The sequence below is a fragment of the Herpailurus yagouaroundi genome, unplaced genomic scaffold (assembly GCF_014898765.1).
Source record: "Herpailurus yagouaroundi ecotype Mexico unplaced genomic scaffold, PumYag 29, whole genome shotgun sequence".
In the NCBI taxonomy this organism is placed as follows: Eukaryota; Metazoa; Chordata; class Mammalia; order Carnivora; family Felidae; genus Herpailurus; species Herpailurus yagouaroundi.
The window spans coordinates 99,752,059-99,763,658 of NW_024412377.1; the positions used below are offsets into that span (position 1 = coordinate 99,752,059).

The window sequence follows — 11,600 nt, forward strand, 5'->3', positions numbered from 1 at the left end:
GCAGCAGAAACAAAATTGAAACCTACTATATTTAACATATGAGTGAAGGATTGCAGTTCTGGTTATATTCTAAAGCTAATTTTATATAAAAATTCCTTCATTTTTTTTTCTAATTAATTATCTAATTACTATAGAGATAAGGTACTATCTGTATAGTACCTTAACATGTATTATTATGTTAATGTATTATCACCATCCACTATGAGATTTGTAGGGCGGATGGTGGAATCTTCTCTTTATGGACAAGGCAAATAGCAGCTTAGAAGTTTTGACTTGCCAGAGTCACAAAGCTGGTATGGACCCAGCATCCAGTAATCTTTCCATTACGCACACTACTTCCTTAAAGCATATCTCAAAATTAACAGAAAGTAAGTATTACAGAAACACATTTGAATTGCCTAAAATACAAAGCAAAACAAAAAGCATTGTGGATGTTCAACAAAATGATAATCGTGGAGAATTAGAGATAGAAACCTTTTTTTCATATTGTGAAAGACCAATCTATTAAAAAATTATTTCCTGCAAAATGATTCTGGATAATGAAAACGTCCCCTTGGGTTTTTGACTAGATAAGCTCAGATAAGAAGAGGTCAACCATCACATACCAATCTTTAACTTTCTCCCAGTCCATAACCAAGGGCTGAATTATCATACGTGACCTCTGAACTGAAGAATCAAAATACCTGCTATTTTGATCTGATGGCTGGTATGGTCCAGACTAAAACTATATTTTTTGCATTTCAATTCAAGAGACTAGCATTGTGTCACAGAGTTTGTGTCAATCAGTGGGTTTTGTTGAGCAATGTGACATATACTCATGACCTTAACCGTTGAGCGAAAAAGACACATGACACCTGAAACAAAGAAAGGTCAGCTGTCTTGAGGCATGGATTCTTGTTAGAGATTTTAGAAATCCACACAATAATTACCTGAAATTGTTGAGTGTTCCTTTCTTTTTTTGGCCCATATTGAAAAATTAGGAATTGAGATATCTTGTACAGCCTTCAGTCTAAGCCAGCCTTTTAAGTCAGTGGAGTGTGATATGGAATATATGGAAAGTACAGACTCCTGAAATATCTCCCTCGTTGGTTAGTAACAATATCTGAAATTCCACTGAAATTTTTTATTTTTCTGGGACTAATATTTAAAATTAGTATAACATTAAACCTATGATTATAATAGTTTGGTATAGTGTTAATATATACTAATATATAATTATATTATAGACTATATATATGAGTATATAATAGTATAGCACTATATTATGTAAAATATATAACTTATAATAATATAAACCCTCCAAGAGAGGTAAATAAGCATTATTACGCTGGCCAGAATTTATTTCTTATAGTTTATCTTAAAGTAACAGCTATTTTAGAATCAGACGCTGTTGGAAGAAAGATTTCAAAGGGGAGAAATTGTAGGGTTTGAGTTTTAATGAGGACCTCTCCTAGTAAGGAGCCCAACCTTGGTTGGGTCCATACTTAGAGTCCAAGAAGTCAGCAGCATTGTATGCCGAGCACAGACAACATGTGACCTGACGAGTGCTGTCAGATGGGTTCCTGAGGATGAAACATAATAGACACGCATTGTTCCTAATGCCAGGTCCCAAGTCCCTCATAGCCACGGAACTGGGGCTTCAGAATCTTAGGAGGTCTTGATGACACACAGAGCCCATGAGACCATAGAAGTCAGCCTGGAACCTTCTGTAAGGGAGTCATCAACCTTTTATAAGTTTTAATACTGCAGTGCTTTCTTCATCTACTTTGCAGTGATAGCCTGCGCTCGATGAGGGCAGTTCACGTAACAAATGAGAAAGGAGTTGAATCTTACTTACGCCCACAATCCCTGAACATGAATATGCTTAAAGCTTTCTCAAGCATGGTGATCTCAAAAATCAAAAGGTATTTAATCAGTAATATAACTAAAGTTGGATTTAATGTTTTAAGAAAATGAATTTAAAAAATTTCTCAGACTTGATTAGAAGAAGATTAAATTTCCAAAGAAATTGAGCACTAAATGTTTGGGGTATCCCTTTAGTTTTTAATAAGACCTCGAATGGCTTTAAGACTTGATCTTGCAGGCCAAGGAGCTATAGCAGGGGAAAGCCTTGGCTAGGAGGACACTGGATTTAGCATCTATACTCCACAAATGGAACAGGTAGCCACAAGTCAGATAAAATAAATTGTTCTATTACTCTGCTAGGAAAAGAAAATGAAAGTTCCCATATTTTATTTTCCTCATTTGTTTATTTTTTCAAGTACCAAAAATTGTTTCCAATGTAATAGATAAATATCCTTATTACAGATTATGTGGCTAAGGCATACAACTATGGATAAATCAAAAGGAGGAAAGCTTTATACATAGCTCTACCACCCAGAAACAACCATTTATGTGCTATTTCAATATATTTCATTTGTCTTTTTGCATGATGCCTAGACTTTTATAGATTTTTTGAACTTTTTTTTTAAGATGGTATTTACATAATTGCAATCACACTGTATTTTATGACTAGCTTCCCTCACTTAACATTATCGCAGAACTCTTTTCTCTTATATTGCAAATTACATAAGCGTTATTTTTCACTGCTGTAGTGAATGGAATACATAACTAGTCTTCTAGTTTTCAGTGATTTTAAACGTTTCACTAAGTATCGCTGTGATGGATATCGTTGTTAACTAAGCTTTGTCAGATTTTTAAACACTCAAAATGGACTTTCAGAAGTGGGGTTATTGGAACTAAAGGAATAAACATCTACGTGACACCTATTGCTAACCTAAAACCTAAATACCAATTTAGTCTCCCATAGATACTTTTACCTCCTTCGTCTTAAATATCTCTGGGTTTTATCATTTAAACATTTGCTACTTTGATAAAGAGAAATGTTATTTTGTTGTTTTTATTGGCATTTATTTATTACTAGTGCAGCTGAACATTTTCTTGGTGTATTAGCTAAGTAATTATAGGGCATTTTGTGAGTTTCTTATTCACATCAAATATTAAAGTCTACATTGTTTCTCAATGATTTGTGAGATTATTTTCATAAGAACATATTATTTTAGTTGCTGCAAATTTCCATTGTTTAATCTTTGTGTTGATTATGCTTTTAATTTTTAAAACTATAAACATTTTAAACCTGCATGCGGAAATATGCACCTATACTTTAATTTGTGATCTGGTTTGCTTATTGTTATTTTTTAACCCAGACGTGTGGCAAGGAAGTTTAGATGCTCTCTTCACTGTGGCTTTCCCTTAGGGAGGCACTTTACCAAAATTTGATGAGCAGGAAGAAAATCACGTTTCTAAACTTAGGATTCATCTGAGGTTTATTACTTGGTACAGTTCTGAATTCTTAGGGATCACTTTATTTTGATGCTTTAATTCCAGTGCATAAACAGTTAAAAAGCCCTCAATGAGAGCAGGGTCTTCTTACAAACAGATTAAAATGCCACAGTTTTAAATGCTCTGGAAGGTTCTGATCAGGAATTGGGGGAGAAATGAGTTTAGAAGCTTTCCCTCCATTTCTATTTTTTGGAATAGTTTGCTAAGAATAGGTGTTAACTCTGCTTTAAATGTCTGGTAGAATTCCCCAGGGAAGCCATCTGGCCCAGGACTCTTATTTGTTGGAAGATTTTTGATAACCAATTCAATTTCTTTGCTGGTTATGGGTCAGTTCAAATTTTCTATTTCTTCCCCTTTGAGTTTTGGTAGTGTATGAGTGCCTAGGAATTTGTCCATTTCTTCCAGATTGTCCAGTTTGTTGGCATATAATTTTTCATAGTATTCTCTAATAATTGTTTGTATTTCTGTGGTATTGGTTGTGATCTCTCCTCTTTCATTCACGATTTTATCTATTTGGGTCCTCTCTCTCTTTCTCTTTGAGAAGTCTGGCTAGGGGTTTATCCATTTTGTTTATTCTTTCAAAAAATAGCTCTTAGATTCACTGATCTGTTCTACTGTTTTGTTTTTGGTTTGTTTGTTTTTTGATTTTGTATCATTCATTTCTGCTCTAATCTTTATTATTGCCCTTCTTCTGCTGGCTTTGGGCTTTCTTTGCTGCTGCTTTCCAGCTCTGTTAGGTATAAGGTTAGGTTGTTTATTTGAGACTTTCTCGCCTCTTGAGATAGGCCTGGATTTCAGTGAATTTCAGTGTATATTCCTCTTAAAATTTTTAAAATATTTATTTATTTTTGAGAGAGAGAGACAGAGTGAGAGCCAGGGAGAGGAAGAGAGAGAGGGAGACACAGAACCTGAAGCAGGCTCCAGGCTCTGAGCTGTCAGCACGGAGCCCGACATGGGGCTCAAACCCACAAACTGTGAGGTCATGACCTGAGCCAAAGTCGGACGCTTAACTGACTGAGCCACCTAGGCGCCCCTCAGTGTATGTTGCTCTTAAGACCGCCTTTCCTGCCAAACCCAGAAAAGTCCCTACTAAAAAGGAAAGTAGGCATAGAAGGAACATACCTTAACATCATAAAAGCCACAGATGAAAGGTCCATAGTTAATATCATCCTCAATGGGAAAAACTGAAAACTTTCCCCGAGATCAGGAACATGACAGGGATGTCCACTCTCACCACAGTTGTTTAACATAGTGTTGGAAGTCCTAGCCTCAGCAATCAGACAACAAAATGAAATAAAAGGCATCCAAATTGGCAAAGAAGGAGTCAAACTTTCACTTCTCACAGATGACATGATATTCTGTATGGAAAACCAAAAGACTCCACCAAAAAGCTGCTAGAACTAATACAGGAATTAATCAAAGTTGCAGGATATAAAATCAATGTACAGAAACTGGTCACATTTCTATACAATAACAAGGAAGCAACAGAAAGAGGTATCAGGGAATTGATACCATTTACAACTGCACCCAAAACCATACAATACCTAGGAATAAACCTAACCAAAGAGGTAAAAGATCTGTACCCTAAAAACTATAGAAAACTCATGAAAGAAATTGAAGAAGACACAAAGAAATGGAAAAACATTCCATGCTCATGGACTGGAAGAACAAATATTGTTAAAATGCCAATAATACCCGAAGCAATCTATACATTCAATGTGATCCCAATCAAAATAGCACCAGCATTCTTCGCAGAGCTAGAAGAGACAATCCTGAAATTTGTATGGAACCAAAAAGATCCCAGATTCCAAAGCTGGAGGCATCACAGTCCTGGACTTTAACCTATATTACAAAGCTATAATCATCAAGACAGTATGGTATTGGCACAAAAACAGACACAGAGATCAATGGAATACAATAGAAAACCCAGAAAGGGACCCACAAATATATGACCAAATCTACAACAAAGTAGGAAGGAGGATCCAATGGAGAAAAGACAGCCTCTTTAGCAAATGGTGCTGGGAGACCTGGACAGCAACATGCAGAAGAATGAACCTGGACCACTTTCTTACACCAAACACAAATATAAATTCAAAATGGATGGAAGACCTTAACGTGAGACAAGAAATCATCAAAATCCTACTGGGGAGAACAGGCAGCAACCTCTCTGACCTCAGTCGCAGCAACTTCTTACTTGACATGTCTCAGAAGGCAAGGCAAATAAAAGCAAAAATGAACTACTGGGACCTCATCAATATAAAAAGCTTCTGCACAGCAAAGGAAACAGTCAACAAAACTAAAAGGCAACCAATGGAATGGGAGAAGATATTTGCAAAAGACATATCAGATAAAGGGTTAGTATCCAAAATCTACAAAGAATTTACCAAACTCAACACTAAAAAAACCCAGATAATCCAGTGAAGAAATAGGCAGAAGACATGAACAGACACTTTTCCAAAGAAGACATACAAATGCCAAACAGACACATGAAAAGATGCTTATATGACTCATCATCAGGGAAATATATATCAAAATTACAATGAGATACCACCTCACACTAGTCAGAGTGGCTAAAATTAACAACTCAGGAAACAACAGATGCTGGCGAGAATGTGGAGAAAGGGGAACCCTCCGGCATGGTTGGTGGGAATGCAAACTGCTGTAGCCACTATGGAAAACAGTACGGAGGTTCCTCAAAAAATTAAAAATAGATCTACCCTATGACCCAGCAATTGCACTACTAGGCATTTATCCACAGGATACAGGTGTGCTCTTTCAAAGGGGCACAGGCACCCCCATGTTTATAGTAGCACTATCAACAATAGCTAAATTATGGAAGGAACCCATATGTCCATCAACTGATGAATGGATAGAGAAGATGTAGTATATAGATACAGTGGACTTGTCAGTGATGAAAAAGAATGAAATCTTGCCATTTGCAACAAGGTGGATGGAACTGGAGGTTATTATTGCTAAGTGAAATAAGTCAGAGAAAGACAGATATCATATGATCTCACTCATATGTGGAATTTAAGAAAACAAAACAGATGAACATAGGGTAAGGGAGGGAAAAATAAGATAAAAACAGAGGGGAGACAAACCATAAGAGACTCTTAAATACAGAGAACAAACCGAGAGTTGATGAAGGTGGGTTAAATGGGTGATGGGCATTAAGGAGGGCACTTTTCGGGATTAGCACTGGGTGTCATATATATGAGATGAATCACTGGGTTCTACACTCCTGAAGCCAAGACTACACTGTATGTTAACTAACTTGAGAATAAAAAAATAAAAGGAATTGGGGGAGAAATGCTGATGTGGAAATCCTTTTTTAGGGGAAAAAAAGAAGAGTATAGAAATGGATAAATGACTAATGAACAAAGAAGTGAAGGCACACAGCCTTATCTATGCCAACTTTAGTCATCACCAGCCCTGAGGGGTGAATTGCATTTTTACTTGGGACTCATCTCTTCCAGTTCTCCAAGGCTCTGACCAAGGAGATCCCGAGGAGTTTTCTGTACACTCTTTCTCCTGCTTGTCAGTGAAGTCTGCCTGCTGGATGTGCGCACTCCTCCCTAACCTGCATCTTCAAAGTTCCCCGTATTTAATCATGGAAGAAAAATCACGTCATTGCCTTGTGTCAAGACCAAATAAATAACACTTATAGCATCTCGTCAATCCTAAACATTTTAATGAATATTAACTGAATAAGTTGGGCTGCATTTAACCAATATCTACAATATGAGTGATGGTTCTTACAAACAAAGCAAATACTAATTGATTGCTTAGTATGTCATGCATTATTTCAAGTGCCTTACATATATTCATCCCTATGATGACTGTGAGGTTGGTACCATTATTGGCCACATTTTGCTGATAAGGAAACGAAAGGTTGGATAAATGGCTCAAAGTTACACAGTTAATAAATGGTGAATGATGAATTAGGCAGGATTCATCATCAGTTATCTGGCTCCTGAATTTCTGCTTTTTATGGTATGATGTCCTGTTTGTCATAAGAACTCTGTTCTGCCTTGAGTAAAAGCGATGATACTACTAAAGCCGTGTGACATAACTATTGAGGCCCTTTTTACAAAATAAACATGAAAATTAAGCAAAATAAATGTATAATGAAAACTGCTACTTACTGCAACACCAGCTTCCTCTGGTGCTTACAGGGAAGTATTTAGCACAGGAAACAAAAAACAAAAAACCCCAGAAAACAAAAACAAACAAACAAAAAACCCACAAAGTCAATAACCCCAAAACAAAAAATAAAACAAGATAATTTGTTTCCCCCTGTTCTTCCTTTTACCCAGAGTGACATTATTTGTGTAATTACAACATGTTAAATAGAATCCTAGCCATTTAGGATTAAGGCCATCTAGTCTCACCCGCCTTCTACTCACTGCAGAAATTCTTTTACAATAATAGTCCTGCTAATGATCATTTGGTGGTTAATGGGACACTCACATTAATGTAGCTCACCAATTAGTAAGATGGCCTCTTAGGTGTCAGTCTTCTTCACTAAAGATAAAATTTTCCTAATTCTAAAGTTCATTTATATGTTCATCAAATGTTTGCTGAACCCCTCTGCTATCTGCTTCCACCACGAAGCAGGCTCTGGGAATCCACCAGGGACTAAGGTATATACCTTATTTTCAAGGAACTTGCTCTCTAGCACAATTTTCTTTTTAACTTAGAATTTTGCTTGTAATTAGGGTATCCATTAACATATAAATATAACAATTTTTTTCTTATGGATCACATGCAAGTTCCATAAATTATTTTTATAGCAATTTTTATAGCTGTGGTCCCCATATTGGGAACAACCTAGATGCCATCAACAACAGAATGGATGGACACAGTGTTGTCTGTTCACTCTATAGACACACTATGGAGTACTATACCACCCGAGAACACACAAACTCTAACCACCAGCAACCACATAGATGGATCTCACTGAGTAAAAACAGCCCGACAAGAAAAAGTACATACCACATAATTCTATTTATAATTATATTAAGTGCAAATCTGGCAAAGCTATTCACTATTATTAGAAGTCAGATGGTGGTCACCCTTGGGGAGTAGTGATGGGGAGTCTTCTGGGGGTGTGGGAAGGTTCTCTTTCTTAATCTGGGTACCAGTTACTCAGGTGTGTTTACTTTGTGAGAATTCATCAATCTGAACAATCAAGACTTTTGTACTTCTCTATATGTATATTACACTTCAATCAAAAGTACACAAAGAGAAAACCATTATTGGAAGCATTAGGAAAGAACGCCATCAGATTTAAGAAGAACATGGGTCGGATAATGGAAAAAACTCAATTCCCATTCTTCAGTGGAATGCATATAAGTACTCTGTTCAATAGATGGAAGAAAGCCAAAGCATTACTGTTAATAAATACGTCCTGGAAAAAAATAGCCCCAATTTCTGTAATGGGAAAATCTACTGGCAGCACTCTGTGACATAAAATGAATGAACAAGGACGGTCACATTCAGACCTTCTCAAGGATCTGAGGACTTAGGCTAGCAAGAGGCCATCAGAGAGAGCACCCCTGGGGGAGGCTTTGGGTTGGGCTGCCTCCTCTTTGGAAAAGGTCTTTCTGGCTCAGAACCAGAAAAGGTTTGGGTTTTATTTATTTATTTTGTTTGTTTTGTTTTGTTTTGTTTTGTTTTAAAACACTGACCTGGAAGCTCCTTTTCCTATTACGAGAGCATTGCTTTACATTCTTTTCATTTTATTTGAATGCTACAGGGCTGTGGAGTGCAAGTTGGCTTTTAGAAAATAAGTTCTCATGTAGTAGGAAAACCTTTTGAGTTTTAAGTTTGAGATAGCAAAACCTTTATACAATTACATGGATTTAAGTTGAATAGATGTATACTGGAATAGATATATACTCATGTATTGAGAGTTCCCTCATTGATCATGCTCTCCCCTCCTCTTTCTGCTTATTTGTTAATGGCCCTCTCAAAGGCCACCTCTTCCAGGAAGACTTCCACAAAGCCCCTTGAGAATTCACTGCTCTCTCATTTTCTTCCATTGAACTTTGTGTGTGTGTGTGTGTGTGTGTGTGTGTGTGTGTGTGTGTGTTTTAGCATTTCTAAAGGGAGATAACATGGTACAGTGGCATGGTGGCCTTTGTATTATAAAGATCAAAGTTTCCTAATTTCTCTGAGTTCAAATATTCTTGTTTTTCCAGGATTGGGTTATTTTGATGATCAAGAGCATCTGTAACACATCTGGCATGTAGAAGAAATCGAAAAGAAGATGCTCACTTTCACCTCACCCTGCCCTATTTGTCTCAGATAACATGTATCACCGTCTGATACGCAATAGTATAAGCTCTACACACTTGATGTCTGGATTCTGTGATGAATTCCAGATGCCTAAAACAATGCCTCTAATATTGTAGAATGCTCTAAAAATACATGGAGAATGAATGAATTCCTTTTTACTACTCCTGCTGTGCCACCCAGAAACCCTGGTAGACTTCTTAACCGTCACTAGCTTTAAACTTTTTGAGGGAAGGAACCCTCCTTAATGCAGCTTCGTTCAGCCTCCACAGAGCATGACACAGTGCTTTGCAAACAGAAGAAGGATACTGAGAAGTCAACAGCAAGCCACCATGTAATTAACACTCACATGGAAAAGCAACATAAAATAAATTTAAACAATAAAGTTAAGAGTAACAAAACCTTGGCATTAGCAGCACAAAAGAGCATCAACACCTTCGCCCCCAGCAGCATCCTGGGTCACCACAGATTAATGTGTTGTTTGGCTTAAGATTGCAGCCAACCCACTCAGTACATATCAGTATAGAAAAGGAAGAGGAGAGGAAATAAATCAAATCCATAAGAGGGAACTGCCTTGGTATTAAATGAACCTTTCTTTCTTTTTGTATTCGTTTGCTTATTTTATACTACCGAAGAAGGAATGACCTGCAGATAGATAGAAAGATATAAAGAAATGAATATATATATTCATTATTCATTATATATATAAAATAAAGAAATATTTATATATATAAAGAAATCAAACAAAATACTTGGACAAAGTACTGGAAACTATACAAATAAATAATTAAAGTGATTATACACTGTGGTATTTGGCTTACACTAAGTGAAGTTCTACAGTATAATAAATCTAATGCTGTTTCACTTAGAAAATGAAAAATTCATTGACTTATGTGTGGAAGTGGGATGGGGTTTCAAGACTGTTACTAAGCAATCAGAACTATATTTTGGGCTCTCCTGAATTATAGAAAAAGTAGAAGGGAGACTGGTTAATTGCCTGGGCTTCAAAATCCTGCAGCCTGAACTTGAATCTGGGTTCCTTCACTTGCTAGCTCTGAATCATTTTTTTCCAATTTACCTGAGCTCCATGAGAGCTGGTTTTCTCCAGAGCAAGTCATGAGAGACATTGGGGGATGGAAGCTGCAATTTTTTACATCGTAATCTCCAAAGTGATGTACCAACAAGTACATCTGCCATATTGTTGTGGGTCACACAGACCAATCTTAGCACAGTACATACAGGAAGACTACACAAGAGTATGAGCACTAGCAGGTAGCAGTCATCTTGGAGGCTGGCTACTATCAATGGCTAAAACATCTGGGGGCTGGTGGGTATCTCTCTCTCTCTCTCTCTCTCTCTCTCTCTCATCAAATGGGCTTTCCATGTAACTAGCTAGCTTGGGCTTCCTTATTGCATGGAAGTCTCAAAGTAACCAGGTTTCTGACAAAGTGATTTGTCTTACCAAGAGTGAACATTCTAAGGTATAACATGGAAGCTGCCAGCCTTCCTAAGTCCTGGGCTCAGAAATACTGGAAACGACATCTGACAACATCTTATTGGCCCAAGAAGTCACAGAGTCCACCCACTTTCAAAGGTAGGAGAAACAGACTATCTCTTGACAAGGTTACACTGTAAGAGAAGGTGTTGGATTAGAGAGGTCAGTCACAGGTGTCGTTAGAAATAATCTACCATGTGTGGTAAAGGAGAGGGCAAAGAAGAGAGTGGCACTGGGTTTTTGGAAGAAGTTAATACCAAACTAGGCTTTGACACAGAATGAGATCAAAGGTGGTAGAGAGGAGGTCCAATGCTGAGAGCTGTTTAAAGACTAAATGCAATGCAGTTGTAATAACAGAAGAGCCAAGGAGGCCAGAAAGTATGAGTCACTTGTGGGACGTATGGAAATTTACTTGGCAGGAACAGGAAAGTCACATCAGGGACAGACAAGAGATGTGGACAAAGAC

General features: G+C 37.2%; 1 long non-coding RNA gene across 1 annotated transcript; it reads left to right on the forward strand.

Annotated features, from left to right (window-relative positions):
* The first annotated feature begins 1,685 nt into the window (after positions 1-1,685).
* Positions 1,686-9,790, forward strand: LOC121014370 (uncharacterized). Its single transcript, XR_005783181.1, has 2 exons — positions 1,686-1,904; positions 9,546-9,790. It is a non-coding gene; the product is annotated as an uncharacterized LOC121014370 (long non-coding RNA).
* Positions 9,791-11,600: the final 1,810 nt, after the last annotated feature.